The sequence below is a fragment of the Hordeum vulgare genome, chromosome 4H (assembly GCF_904849725.1).
Source record: "Hordeum vulgare subsp. vulgare chromosome 4H, MorexV3_pseudomolecules_assembly, whole genome shotgun sequence".
In the NCBI taxonomy this organism is placed as follows: Eukaryota; Viridiplantae; Streptophyta; class Magnoliopsida; order Poales; family Poaceae; genus Hordeum; species Hordeum vulgare.
In genome coordinates this window covers 77,262,530-77,278,331 of record NC_058521.1, presented here as the reverse complement: position 1 = coordinate 77,278,331, position 15,802 = coordinate 77,262,530, and positions in this window count along the sequence as shown.

Sequence of the window (15,802 nt, the reverse complement as noted above, 5' to 3'; positions counted from 1 at the left end):
CGTACCACTCCAAACCGTTCCACGGGATACACGCCATTTTTATGGTATATGGGGCCGAAGCGGTCCTTCCCTGTGATATCATCCACGATGCACCTCGCGTGCATATGTACGAGGAGAATGAAGCCGGGCTAGATCGATAGGATTATTTGGACGCCCTAGAAGGCGAGCGGGGTATAGCTCGGGTCCGATCAACATTTTACCAGTAGCAAGCTCGGCGCTATCAAAGTAGAGAAGTTCGGTCCAAGGCATACAATGCGGGCAAACTAGTGCTTCGCCTCCTAGAAAAACAGAATCATAAACTTCGCCCAAAATGGGAAGGCCCCTTCATAATCGACGCAGTGCTAACGGGAGGAGCTTATCATGTGCGCAATCCAGGAGACAATCGGGTGGAGCCAAACCCATGGAATGCGGCTTTTCTTCAGCGTTTCTACGGCTAGGCTAGCATTTTTTCTCTTCCTTTCCCTTTCTTTTTCATTTTTTTGTTTTTTCTTTCTTTGTAGGATCTTCTTAGATTACCCCCAGGTGAGTTCGTCTTAACCGAATACTATGTTTTTTCCGATTACTCATGTAAATTCATAAATCCTAGCACAACACCTGGGGGCTTTGTAATGAAGCGTACAAACATGTTTAAACATACCTATCCGGTATAAACCTCGACTTAAAGTAAATTCGTGCCACAGTATGCATCAATTGGAATTAAGATCTTTGCAAAGCTGGGTTGCCTCTCTCATATGCTTACTCTCTATGTTCTTGATCTATTTGGCTAGAGAGTAAAGTGAGAACCTCTGTGATTGATATGACCAGTCGCCTGGATTCGTACCTCAGACAAGTGAAGCCGAAAGCTAGTGTTCTTATATACAACTTAGTCGGCAGCGAACAGGGCCACACGATTAGCAGTACTAGCTATTTCACACCCGAGTTAATCGGAAAAACATACTAAACACCTACAAACTATGTACCAACCCATAAAAATGAACCCATAAAGTAACTATTTTTTTGGAAGATGTTTCTTACGCTTCATCTTGATATAACATACTCCCCTCATACCGTCTTTGTCTATTCGTACCATATGACCGAATTGCCTTGTTCTCGGAAACTGATTCCTAATATCATGAGGAACAAAGTACAAAACACTCTCGGGTTCTTTTACACCATGGGAGGTAGAAGCCGATGGCCGGTTATGACAAATGTTACAAACTTTTACGGGAAGTGCCTTGGCGCACATACTATAAAAATTACACATGGTTACACCCTTGGTTGGTCAAGGTCATCTATTATAGTGTCGAGAGTGTAGTCTTCGTACAATAAGCGGGCAACCAACATCACTTGGTCGTAAACTAGATGTATAGAAACCTCCATGCCATCAGGGCCTGCCGGATCAACTTGGGCCATGTGCTCGGTATCAAGACGAGTGAAGCGGGTCTTCACCATGTCCCACGCTTCTCGAGCTCCTTCTCGATAGGTTGAAGTCTTCCACAGCTCAAAGCGGCTCCGGGCTCTTTTGAAGAGTTCAGACAGTTCAGCCATCCCTTGTGGAGGAATCTGGTCAGGCCATAGAGCCCGAATCATGTTCCTTATGGCTTTTCAAGCCCACTCGTGAGCAGCGGAAAGCTCATGTAGCACATTCTCCCCGAAGGAATCAACATCTATCAAGGGACGTCTGGTCAAGAGACCTTTCAAGGCAAAATAAACAACAGAAGTCTTTCAGTATTCGCCGTCATCTAATGATTTATGAAAAAACGGTTCAGGGATTTTTTACTTACAAAATAAACCGCTCTTTAGTTGTTGCTTTTCTTCATCTCTATGCTAGTTGAGATTTTAAAGCTTCAATCTCCTCGGCCTGATTGTTCTTCTCCTCCCTGAGCTGGTTGTTTTGTTTACGACATCTTGTTAATACTCGATGACCGGCTTCGAGCTGGGATTCGACATATCTTCGAGATTCATGAGCTGCTTCTAGATCCCTCTCCATATGGTTTATGGATTCCCCTTCTACATCACAAAGTCCTTGGATGAATAATTGTCCTTCTGTAATACATCACACCATCAACCATTTTACCCTTACCACGAGCTTCCCTCGTAAACTTCTTACATCCTCGAGCTCTGCCTTGCTGTCTTGAAGCTCAATTTGCATTCACCGCACATCTTCTGATAATTTGTTATTTTCCTGCTTCAAAGCCTGGGAAAAATAAAATCAACTATCAGGTCGAGCCTTAAATCAGTTGTTCTGACCAAATTAAAGCTCGGGGGCTACTAGACCTGAACTTCGGTTCAAATTTCCAAAGGAACGATAAAAACCTGTAGTTGGTCCAACATGTGCAAAGCTACTTCTTTGATGCTATTCCACGCAACGCCAATATAGGCATCCGCCAAATTGAGAGCATTAAACTAATGCTCGGAGAAGATAGGGTGTCGTAATGACTCCGTGCAATGTTGGTGATTCATAACACTATCAATTTCGGAATTCATCGTTGAAACATCATTGGCAAGACTGGGCGCCGGGCAAGTGTTCGGAGCCCCCGCGTTGGCTGAATTCTGTGGGTTCGGTTGGTTTTCCAATTCCTCAGCCCCATTTCTCGGCAAGGAGGTTCACGCTCGTTTTCTGCAATTACCGACAAAGGGGATTGTAAGTACACCAAGGAAGCCACCGTTAATGTAAATATAATTGGTGGATATTTGTACCTGGATGAAGGGATGGACGCAAAATTGCATGTTGCTGCCTATGGGGGAAGTTGTTCTTCAGTCAACACAACCTCGGCCGGAGGAACGCGGGATGTTGTTCGGCGCATGCGCCGATGATGTTTTGGAGCAGCCCCGCGACGAGTGGCCACCTTTCGCTTGCTCGCCGAAGCTGGGAGAGACCTTGGGTTATCGGCCAAAGGGCCACAACCTGTCCGTCAAGACTCTCGTGATAAAATACCCCATCTTCAAAGGTGATGGAGATTTCTAGATCTTCGTGGAATCGAGGGTCGTCATCTCGAGCATAGTTCTCGGGCTAGGGAGCGGGGCAGCTCACTGTATCGATCCAGCGCTTCAAATCCTACAAACAAAGGATCAAGAGTTTTTACGTATTTTGGTAACACAATCCAGTAAGATAGCTACGCACATGTGTGTACCTACCCACGGGATGGGGTTGTATCAAAGTTGTCAGAATCGTGATTCTGAATCGAATCGGAAAGTCTTCGGTAGAATCGAGTCATAGAATCGAATCGTAGAATCTAAGATTCTACGCGATCCTACGAGTACAATACTAATAGACATTTCCGTGTGAAATTTCATGAACAAATATGTTCTGTGAGCTGCACAAAATCAAAATGGAGGAGTTTTTGTAGTGAGCGTGCATGTGCTAAAAATATATGTTTTTTGGTACAAATCACACCCAAAAAATTCATCATGAAATTATGTCGAGAGTTAGTGTACATATGTAAAAAATTAACATGGTAAAATTATGTAGGATAAGCTCATAAGCAGAAGTAGAATTCAGCATAAACCATAGGTCTCTGACATATATGTTCATTAAAGGGCATAGTCACAAATATGATGGTTCAGCCTGAGCAGACAATAGTAAATAGTTCACTAAGTTGTTGAAAAATAACAACCACTCAATTAGTACAAGTCGTCCAAATTAAGATGATCATCTTCATTGTCTCTTGATGGTGCAGCACTAGTAGCGCCTCTCTCAGATGTAGAGTGTACTTGATTGTTTCCATCTTCGCCAACTTCTTGATTGTTGTCCTCAAAGTCATACCCATCAAGATATTGGTCCAATCCAAGATCATCACCACCTGATAAGAAACAAAATTAATGGCGATTTCTAAAAACAAAGAATAAAACAATATGTAACATATCTGACTGAAACGACTCTGCGTACATGCTTCAGTTAAATTATTGACCATATTCTCAACTTCCATTTCAGGATCAGCCTCTTGTTCTTTTCGTGCTTTCCTATGGGCAATTCTATCTAGAGCATGCAACCAATTCTTTTGTGGAGGCAAAACAGGATCCTCCTTTTCAGTTATCCATTCATCGTCAGAAGATACATCTTCTAGATCATAGGTCACCTTTGCTTATCTTATTCTTCTAGCTTGCCTATCAAACAACTTTAGATTGTACATGACAAAGACTAGATCATTCATCTTCTCTTGGTGCAAGCGATTTCTTTTTTTAGAGTGTACCTACATGAGTTTCAGAATAATAGCTATCCTTAGATCATCATACATACTATGTAACTTTTCAAAGAAATATATTAACAAATAAAGTTGTTACTTGCTCGAAGGCGCTAAAATTCCGCTCGCAACCTGAAGAGCTACTAGTTAAGCTCAAAAATTTAATAGAAATTTTTTGCAACTCTGGAACATCATCCCCATATGAATCCCACCAATCGGCTGGTGCAAGAAATCAAGACATATTACTTACACAGAACAATAACATGGTTATAGAGTTAGTACACACTTTTGTAAAGAAACTAACCTGGAGATTTATTTGTTCTAGTCATGACAGCCGAATCCATTCCAAAAAGACCTAATCCATTTTTAGATGCATCTAGTTGTAAGTCTATCTTCACTCTTTCAGCTAGATTAGGAACCATTTTCTCAAGACATGTGTAAAGGCCACGTTTCACTTCTGCGGCCCTAAAATTGTCAGTGTAATGGCAATGTGGATTTAGGTAGTATGCAGCAGCATGCAAAGGCCTATGGAGCTGTGTTTCCCATCTTTCATCAATAATCTCGAATATTTGCTTATACCTATGAAGAGATAATGTAGAATAGTAAATATAAGAAAAATATTAAGACCAGGATCTATACATATTTAACATAAAGCATAAATCAACGATGTATATATGTACCTCTTCTTCACATTGCCAAAATTTAGCTTTATCTTTTGTTTTACACAGCTCATCTCATCATAAATAAAAGGCATAGCGGGCTTCTCATCCGAATCAACCAACCGAAGAACTCTTATAGGTGGCAATGCAGCCCTAAGACAAAGGGCAACATTAGGCCAAAACCCACGGCTATCCAATACAATTTGCTGAACTTCCTTGCCTTCTCTTGTAGCAGAAAATTTGCTACCCCTCCACTTGTTTGAACTAAACATGTTGACCAGTGCACCTTTCAGTTCATGTAGACATCCCAATGTCAAATATGCAGTAGCAAATCTTGTGATCGCTGGCCTAACTAACTCTCTTCCTTTAGTGAACTCCCTCAGCCAAGAGAGTGGTACTGTTCTCGAATAAATATATGTGCATATTTTCCGACCTTTTGCAATAGTTACATTGTGCATCTTCATCCTTTTCTCGAAATCTTCAAGAATTAGATAATTGCAATGTGCGGCACATGGTGTCCAGAATAACTTTTTCCTCTTTTCCATCAAAAGTTCACCCGCTGCCTTGTAGTTAGCCACATCGTCGGTCACAACCTGCACAACATTGTCCTCTCCTACTATCTCAACAATATCATCTATCATTTCAAAAATCTTGTCGGCTGTTTTGGAAATTTCAGAAGTATCAACGGATGCCAAAAACACAGTACCTTTCGGGCTGTTCACCAAAAAGTTGCAAATGGATCTTTTCTTTCTGTCGGTCCAGCCATCCGACATAATTGTACAACCTGTCTTTTTCCATTCTTGTTTAAATTCAGCAACCAAATTCATTGTTCCCTCAACTTCTAGCTTGAGATATTTTACTCGTATTTCATGATATGATGGAGGCTTCAGATTTTTATAATATTTGCCTATCATTTGAACCATCTTTACAAATTCAGGATTCTTGACCGCATTGAATGAAATAGCGGACGTATAGAAGAAACGACAAATCTGAATACAAACTTCCTCCCTCTCTTGTTTTTTGTAGAATTGATTCACAGTTGTCTGGGTTTTACTCTTGTTTGCCAGCTAATCTCCAACATGATCTTGGTCATTCTCTTCTATGGCATTTACTTCATGAGAATCGGTTGCTATCTGTTCTAACTTCCTCTTCTTTGCATCACTCTGTTCTTCCTGACATTGTAACAACTTCAGGAACATTGCTCGGACATCATCGGGTACTTTCGAACAAGGCTCCGAATTAAACCGAGTGCCTGCCAAATGATGCTTCAGTCTGTAAATCCCTCCTCCTCTAACAACAGAGCAATACTTGCATCTTACAGTCTTCTTTTTAGGATCAACTTCCTCTCCATGACCCCATCCAATGTCAGACCGATTTCCAGGAGCATTTTTTTCTTTTTGTTTTACCTTGGCTAGTACTTGTAGTCGACATATTGCCCTAAAATAAATAAAAACGAAAAAATAAGAAAAGTGCTAATTAGGAAGTAAAGCACATAAGTAAGATTGCAGTCTAATTACTAGACTTTCTAGCCGATCATTAACAACAAGTCTAGCAATTAGTGACCAGCTAGATATTCTATTAATCGGCTTGTAGTGATCGGCTAGAAAATATAGTACAGAAACAATGGATGGATCGGATAGAATACTAGAAACACTGATCAGCCATTAGCCGTATAATTACTAGAATTCTACTATCACGACTTCACGAGTAGTAATAGCAGACTTGTTGTATACATGCGCAAGCACAACCATTCACCCCACCCAGATTTGAGAGTTTTTAATTTAAAAAGTAGTACCAAGCTCATGTACCTACGAAGTGGAGCACCTTTGTGATATTCTGGTCAATCCCTTTCTTCATCCATATGCTTACCAGTTCGGATTGGATCTCAGCAATTCCTAGGGCAGATTTAGATGAGAATCCAGAGAGACGGATCTCAGCAATTCCTAGGGCAGATTTAACTGAGAATCCAGAGAGACAGAGAAACAGAGGCACAACGCCGGCGGCCACGAAAGGATAACGATCCAGAAAGGAAAATAGACAACTTATATAGGGCTTAGCGTCTTGGATATCTACCGTCCATCTTTAGTACAAAGGCACGATTAGATCTTGAGCTAGAGTCGTTCGTGGTAGCGACTCAGCATGCGATTTTACACGATCCTACGACTTGTAGCTAGACTCCACAGCGACTCAACAAAAATGACTATGCTTGCGTTTTGGGTCGTTACCTACATGTAGGGTCGTAAAGTCTTACGACTTTAAGATCCGAGTCGCGATTCTGACAACTTTGGGTTGTATGATGTGAAGCCTTCTCAGAAGGCGAGATGGATGAAGTCTTCCTTTTCCCCTTTAAAAAAATCAGCCAGAATGGCTGCTAAGTTGTCGCGGGTGTCCGGTCCTTGCCGCTTGCAACATATCGAGTCATCTATCCCGTTGTACTCCCATAAAGGATGTATGCGGTGCTGGAGTGGTTGAATGCACCTGGTGATTACGGTGGCCATCACTTGTACGATGGTCAGACCACCATGAGCTAGTAGTTTTACCTTGGCAACTAGGTGCCTCTCTTCCGAGCTCTGTTCTTGATACTTACTCTTCTGATGCCCGCTTCTTCAATGGAGCCTATGAGTAATTAGGAAGGCCTCGCCGAACCGGCTCGAGTAGAGGGACGTCATTGATGTAGAACCACTCCGAAGACCACTCGTCGGTTTCTTTGTTTGGTGTATCGACTGGGTATCCGGTGGCAGCTATACGCCACACTTGTGCCCCGCCTACTTCTCGGATGGAGGCTCCATTAGTCGAGGGAACAATGCAGAAGTAGTTTCTCCATAAATCAAAATGAGGTTCGGAGCATAGGAACATCTCACATAGGGCTATGAAACCTAATATGTGTAGGATGGAACCTAGGGATAGGTGGTGGAGCTACATCCCGTAAAACTCCAATAGACCTATTAGGAAAGGGTGGATGGGAAATCCTAGCCCACGCAGTAGGAAGGAAGTAAAGCGGACCCTTTCCCCTTTTTGTGGGATGAGGGATTTTTCTACGAAGGCCTCACCGTTGTAGGCGGTTAGGCCGGCACACGTGGGTTCACGATGAGAAGAGGGAAGGTACCCTTGGATTTCAAGGTCCCATAACTAAAGCTGAGAAATGGAGCAACTAGCCCAGTCGCCCGGTTGAGGGCCGAAGGGACGAGAGGAGGAACTCGCCATGGAGCTAAGTGCTAGGATTTTAGGGTTTCCTTGGTTGCGCTTGTGGGGGAAGGAATGGAGATATGGCCTTAGACCTGGGCCTTCGTTTATTTATAAATAAAGGACACCTCCCCCCATGTCTGTAAGAGACGGTTCTGCTGAATCATTGGGACGAGTGCCAACTTTAAGACACACGATGCCCAACAGGATATCAAAATGTAGGAGAAGGGTTGAAGGTTATGGGTCCCGCGATGCTTCGATGTTCGAGGATTCGCCGGAGACTAGTTCATCATGCTACACATAGGAAGAGGAACTCACCTTCAAGCCGACTACTAGACGTGTGAAAGCTGCCGAAGACTATACATAAGGGCATGGAAGGCTAGTTCGGGGGCTACTCAGGGAGTCCTGGACTAAGGGGTCCTCGGGGCGCCGACCCATGGACCGGGTCATTAGAGTTCGAATGGTTGATGACTTCGTGCAAAGGAATGAAGGCACAGAGGATTGGCATGGACTCCAAATTTCAAAAGATAGGCCGGCTCATCTACTCCCGATTATAATCGGTAACTTGTAAACCCTAGGGATGCTGGTGTCTATATAAATCAGGGATCCCTCTCCGTATGGAAGAGGCTGAACCATCTAGGGTTTAGCATATACGATCTCGAGGTAGATCAACTCTATAATCATCTCCATCAATACAATCAAGCAGGACATAGGGTATTATCTTCATTGGAGGGCGCGAACCTGGGTAAACCGATGTCTCCCCCCTCTTCCTGCAACCCATCGATCCATGGTCCACAGTTCGGGACCCCCTACCCGAGATCTACCGGTTTTGACACCGACATTGGGTGTGTTCGGGAAACGAGAGATTTCTTGTATTTGATTGCAGGATTGTTTAAGAGAGACCATTTTCATCCTACACCTCCCATAGATTGATAAACCTTAGGTCATCCACTTGAGGGAAATTTGTTGTTGTCGTACAAAACTCTTCGCTTGGAGGCCCAAAATAGTTTACAATAATAAAGTTGCGTAGTAGACATCGGGCCATGGCGTGTCGATCCTATATGACAATGGTATGCGGACGCGTTCGGTCCTCCCCATATCCGCCCCAGATATGGACTGGATATGAGGAGTATAGGCCAGTCTGGGTGTTTGGGCTGGTTTTGAGGAGCCTGGTCGGGTACGCTTTTTTCGTTTGGACGCTAACTGGATTACAGACCCATCCGTGTGGGTCGAGTATAGGTCCTCCAGTGGTAGATCCTTTAAGGCCCCAAAAAGAATTGGTCCTTCACCTCTCACTTGATATTTGTTCCCTTAAACATCGCCACATCCTCACAAAATGAACAGTCGACCTGTTGGTCACTGTCCACACGAAAACTTGCCACCTAATCAAACCACACATAGTTATGATGTGTAATATTTTAAGCTCGTATAATCATATCATTATTTAAATTGTATAATCTCATAATTTCAAATAAGTCACTCTCATATTGCACTAATGACTACTTCATGCAAGAAATTGTGAAAACATTATTTAATCTATTTTTGAAAGTCTGTTATATCGACTAGAAGGGGGATGAATATGCGAATTTTACAAATTCACCATTGAGTAATTACTAGTTGAGTAATTAGCAGAGTGACGAAATAGAGGCAACAAATAAAGTACTCAAGTGCATGCATAACATGGCAATAGAAAAGTTGATATGATGAAATGAAACATACATAGAGCACAAGTAGCGAGTAATGAGGTTGAGCATGCAAAAGGCAAGGTGAGTGAAGAATTTGGATTGAGGAAATTGAGGAAGTCTTCAAACAGTAACCATCAATTTCAAAAACAAGTAAATGAGGAACTGGAAGGGTTGAGGAAATATAACCAGTTGCTCAGTGAAGACAATGACTCGGTCTACCAGTTCCAACTGATGTGACAATATTACATCTGGTTTGGAGCGGCTTGGTATTTGAACCCAAGGACACATAGTCCTTGGACACATAGTCATTACCGTATTATCCTTGATATAGAGTAACACAAACTCCAGCCAGTCACTCATGGTAAGTTTTCAAGGTAGACTTCCAAACCTTCACAAACTCGGTCACCCATCGATCCACAATTTCCTCTTGGATGCTCTAGACGAAGATACAAAGTCTTCAAAGGTAAAAAGCATCGATTCCACACACAACGATCTCTTAAGTGATGCTCAATCACTTTTGGGTTTAGGTGTTTGGGTTTTGGGTTTTTCCTCGCAAATGATTCTCTAAAAGTTGTTAGGGGAAGGGTAGCACTAAATGACACTTGTCAATATCTCTCAGAGCATCCAACTAGCTATTGGTTGTGGGGCAGCTATTAATAGTCAGGGAGCAACCCGACATGATAAGAGATAAATGCCCCTAATGATATGACTGTTGTAAGGATAAGAACCTTTGGACAGCTCACACTAAGTACACTAAAGGTCGGAAATTTGAACTCTCAAATTCCTCAGGGTTATCATATTCCTCATGGTAGGCAATTCGTACATGCAAAATCCTAACTCCTAAGAGAGACCAATTTTCTGAGAGACAAGAAGAACTTCGTCTCTATCACTAAAGAATTTGACTAAACTGTAAGAGATTTCCAAAGGCTTCACTCGAAGGATTGGGTATGTGTAGCCTTTGAGATGAGCATCAGTTGGAAATTTTCCTTAGTATTACCTCGACCCCCTTTAACAGTATGGTGTTTCCAGTGACTAAATATAAAGGAATGGAACTAAGAACACAAAGTCTTCAAGCTTCATAGTCCTCGCATCAATATATTCAAGGTCACACCAATTTCCACATTTTCAAAGTCTTCAAGAAGAGATCCAAAGTCTTCAGATGAAGACATAAATTTTTAGGGGTCGACTTTGGTTAGTAAAACCAAATTCCTCATGGACTTATAGAACCTACAGACACTCACAAACACATTAGTCCCTTAACATATAAGTCTTCAATACACAAAAATCACTAAGGGGTACTGGATGCACCTACAATCACCCCCTTTTTGGTGATTGATGAAAAATAGGTTAAGTTTAAATGGGGATAAACATATGAAGCGCAAGTACATAGTTTCAGGAATTTGATTGCAAGATATAGTGGACCCCCCCCCCCCCCCGTTGAAGATGTGCATATTTGAGGAATTTGCTTTGGGTTGCAAATGCACATGGCAGGACAAAATCTTGGAGATCTTCTCCTATACCTTTTAATCCGTTCATGCATTTAACATATAATATGAGGAATCTAAAATGCATGATGAAAAATGGTGTCTGACAAAAGTCAACATGCATGCATTAATAAACTTGAGGAATTAAGCATGCGGAAAGCGGTTCAAAAGAGTCAGACCACCATGGGACTTAAGTTCATAACTCCACAAACAAACACCTCAGAAGAGTGAGAGTTGTAACTTAAAAAACAACCATTTATACAGACCCGTCCGAAAACTAACTCAAATCCCCCTTTGCCATCAAGTGACCAAAAGGGATGAAATTGAGGACTAATGCCCCTGAATAATTTCATCTTGAAGGTGGTGGAGGAACGTTAATCTTGTTGTTGGGGTCGATTGTTGAAGCAGGTCCAGCAGTAGCATCATCAAGATCCTCAGCTTCACCAGTCTCGCGCGATGAAGAAAGTGAACTTCCAACAAGTGGAGGAACTTGAACTTTATTGAACTTCTTCTGTGTGGCCAGGACTAATCAAAGTTTTGCTCAAACTCAATCTCTGCAATTTCATTGGGTTTCTTGAGATGGGAAAGAATGTCCTAGGTGCGGTCAAAAGTTTCATGGGCATAATAATGATTCTTCCTCATAGAATTACGTGCCACAGTTATATTGTGAAGAATTTGTCCAAACTAACGCTTAACTCACTTGTGATTATGATCGACCTTTTGGTGAAGACTTATGAGAACTTCGCGATCTGTCATCACACGAGAGGCAGAATCTTGAGAATGTTGACCTCCGGCCTTTGCTGCACAGTCTTGGGAGGTAGAGGCATCATTGGCGGAGTATGAGGTAGCTTGAAGAAATTGACCATCCAATGGACGATTTCCTTCATTAACAACTTTGCCTTTTCCAGGAACTGAGGAAATTGTCTTTTTTAGAACTTCAACTAGAAGCAGATAGTTGAAGTGATTCTGAAAATCAGCCTGGTGTTGAATTGAGGACCTTGTTCTGATGAATCTCATAAGACAAGGGGCATAAGGCTTCAAGTTAAATGGTGATAGAGGAACATTGGTCAAATTCCTCATGAAGAAACCAGGAATGTGGTGTTTTGGTTGGATATGATTTATCCATATTAAATTTTTCCAAAACCTTTTGAATATAAGTAGGTTGGTATACTAAAATTCCTGAGGGAAGGTGCTCAAGCTGTAAGCCTATGGAGAATTTGGTCTTTCCCAAATCTTTCATCTCAAATTCCGCCATTAGATGATTGTTTTGCTTCTTCTATATCAGGTGTACTCCCAATGATATTGAGGTCATCAACGTACATTGAGATGATGCAAAATACATTTGAGGACTTCTTTATAAATACATAAGGGCAATCATCATTATTTGAGTAGCCTTTCTGAATAAGGAACTCACTCACTCGATTATACCACATTATACCTGACTGTTTTAAGCCATATAGTGACTTTTGTAATTTTGCACAATATGCGTTGCGATTTGCTTTTGGATTGGACATTTTAAGTCCTTCAGGGACTTTCATATATATGTCCGACTTGAGTGACCCATATAAGTATGCTGTCACTACATCCATCAAGTGCATAGATAAATTCATTTGTACTGCCAAAGATATTAAGTATCGAAATGTTATTCCACTCATAACAAGAGAGTATGTATCATCGTAATCAATGTCGGGTCTCTCCATGAACCCTTGTGCTACAAGCCTCGCTTTGTATCTCACCACCTCATTGTTTTCGTTCCTTTTTCGAACGAAAACCCATTTTTCTCCCACAGGGAACACATTCTGAGGAGTAGGTATTACTGAGGAAAATACCTCTCTTTTGTTGAGCGAGTGCAGTTGTGCCTCAATTGCTTCCTTCCATTTAGGCCAATCACGACGCTTGAGGCACTCCCTGACGGTCTTTGGTTCTGGATCCAGTTGAAGGGTTTCAGCAATTTGAGAGGCAAAATACATGTCGACAATTGTAGTCTCTCTATTATATGATTCTCCCGATTCTATATAGTTTATGGAAATTTCTTTTATACCTTCAGACTCTATGTGATTTCCCACAACAATAGAGTCATGGTGTTCTGATGTTCCAGCTATTATGTTTTTATGCGCATTTACGCTAGGTTCAAGAAGTTGAACATCTGATTGGTGTCCTTCAACTTGAGGTTGAATTGCATTTACTGCCTTACTGGTAGAGGATTTGATTTCCTCTGTTTCCGCGGAGGCTTTTGAGAAGCTATATTCCGGCTAACCAGATTTCTCCCCCTCTTACTCTCATTTGGGGTTTGAGTGGTTTTAGTTGGTACCTTCACTCGTTCTGGTGCATTAAAAGTGGGAATATGTGATTTAGTGACACCTTTGCGGTCAGTAAATGCATGCGGCAGGTTATTTGCAATGTGTTGCAAATCTATGATCCTTTGAACTTGAGTTTCAGATTCTTTAGTACGTGGATCTAAGGACTGAATGCCTATTACATTCCAATCTATTTCATGTCATTCTTTGTGGAATGATTCTCCCCCTAATCCATGGAAATGGTCCTCATCAAAAATAGAATCAGCATAGCAGGCAGTAAACAGGTCCCATGTAAGAGGTTCAAGATATTTTATTATTGAGGAGAATTATAACCCACATAGATCCCTAGTTTTCTGCGGGGGCCCATGGATGTATGCTACGGTGGTGATATCGATACATATACTGCGCAACCAAATTTTCGCAGATGGGAAATACTTGGCTGAGTGCCACGTACGAGTTGTAGTGGGGAGGTTGTATGATATGCAGCTGGCCTGATTTGTATCAGATCTGCGGCGTATAATACCGCATGTGCCCAACAAGATGCGGGTAATTTACAATTCTGTAATAGTGGTCAAGCAATTAATTTTACTCTTTTGATGAGAGATTCAGCCAAACAATTTTGAGTATGAACACAAGGCATAGAATGTTCTAAATGAATGCCCATAGCCATGCAATAGTCATTGAATGCACGTGAAGAAAATTCAACGGCATTATCCATTCGAATTGTTTTTATCCTATTTTCAGGATGATTTGCTCTTAATTTGATAATTTGAGCAATTAGCTTGGCAAAAGCATGATTTGGTGTGGACAATAGACACACATGTGACCATCTAGTAGATGCATCTATGAGTACCATGAAATATCTAAAAGGTCCCGATAGTGGTTGAATTGGACCACATATATCTCCTTGAATGCGTTCAAGAAAGTTAAGTGATTCATTTTTTACTTTAAGATAAGATGGTCTTATAATTAATTTCCCAGTTGCACATGCGGTGCACACAAAATATGATGATTTTGGGAACTTCTTAGTTGGAAGGCTGTGACAAATAGAATTGTCAATAATTTTTCTCATCATCCCTATGCCAGGATGACCTAGGCGATCATGCCAAGTCTTGAATTTATCAAGGTCTTGAAAAATTATTTTGTACGCAACATGTGGTACGGGTTTTATATAACTGTAATATAATCCAGATGAAAGTGAGGGGAATTTTTCAAGAATTTGTTTCTCACACCCCTTGCTCTTTGTTAAAAGCAAATATTCAGAATTATTATCAGAAATTGTTTCCAGATGAAAATTATTTGATCTGAGGTCTTTGAAACTTAGAAGGATGCTTGTAGATTCAGGATACAAGAGTGCATCCTCAATTAGAATTGTAGTACCCATAGGTAGAACGAGTGTGGTTCGTCCTGAACCAATAATCGACGCATCGCGACCGGCGATGGTCATAATATTCCCTTTTCTCTTAGTTAGAGTTTGAAAATATTTCATTTCCTTTAATATTGTGTTAGTGGTACAAGTGTCCACCAAACATAATTCTTCTTCATTGGATTATTTTTCCCGTAAAATCTATATAGAGTAAGAGGATATTTTAGGATGAAACTTTATTCATATTACTCACATATAAATATATATACAAAGTATTCGTATTACAGTTACAAATATAAATATGACATTATGTTTGAATTATGTAATACGATTGGTCCGTATGACTTTATTCTACTTAGAGTTATACAAATTATAACATCCATTATTACAATAAAATAGCTGATAACATCAAATGAGTGATGTGGAGACTATATGAGATCTCCATATGTGTCTTGGGTGTATTCCACCGTGGTGTTGTTAACATCAAGAAGATCTTCATCCTTCTGCCTTGTTTCCTTATGAGCGCTTTGAGAAGTGTCAGCTTCAAGGTTTTCTTCTTGTTGTAAAGCATTGAAGTGAGCTTCTGCTTTTTCATGAATTTGTTTGCCTTTCCCAGTGGATTTTAGGTATAAATCTGCTAGATGCTTGGGAGTTCGGCATTTGCTTGTTTGATGGTTAGTACATCCACACCTTTGGCAAATCTCAGGGTTGGTGTTTCGGTCATCTTTCTTGAAGTGACTTTTACCTTTAGATTGACCAAAGTTTTTCTGCTTGTTGTTCCTTTTCCACTTTCCATTGAATTTCTTGAAATTCTTTTTGTTGCCCCCATACAGTTTAGTAAACTGAGTGTTAGCATGAGATTCAGGGATTGGCATGGAGCCCGTTGGGCGTGTTTGGTGATTCTTCATGAGAAGTTCATCATGTTTCTCAGCCTGAAGTAAAGTGTATATGGGCTCAGAATACAT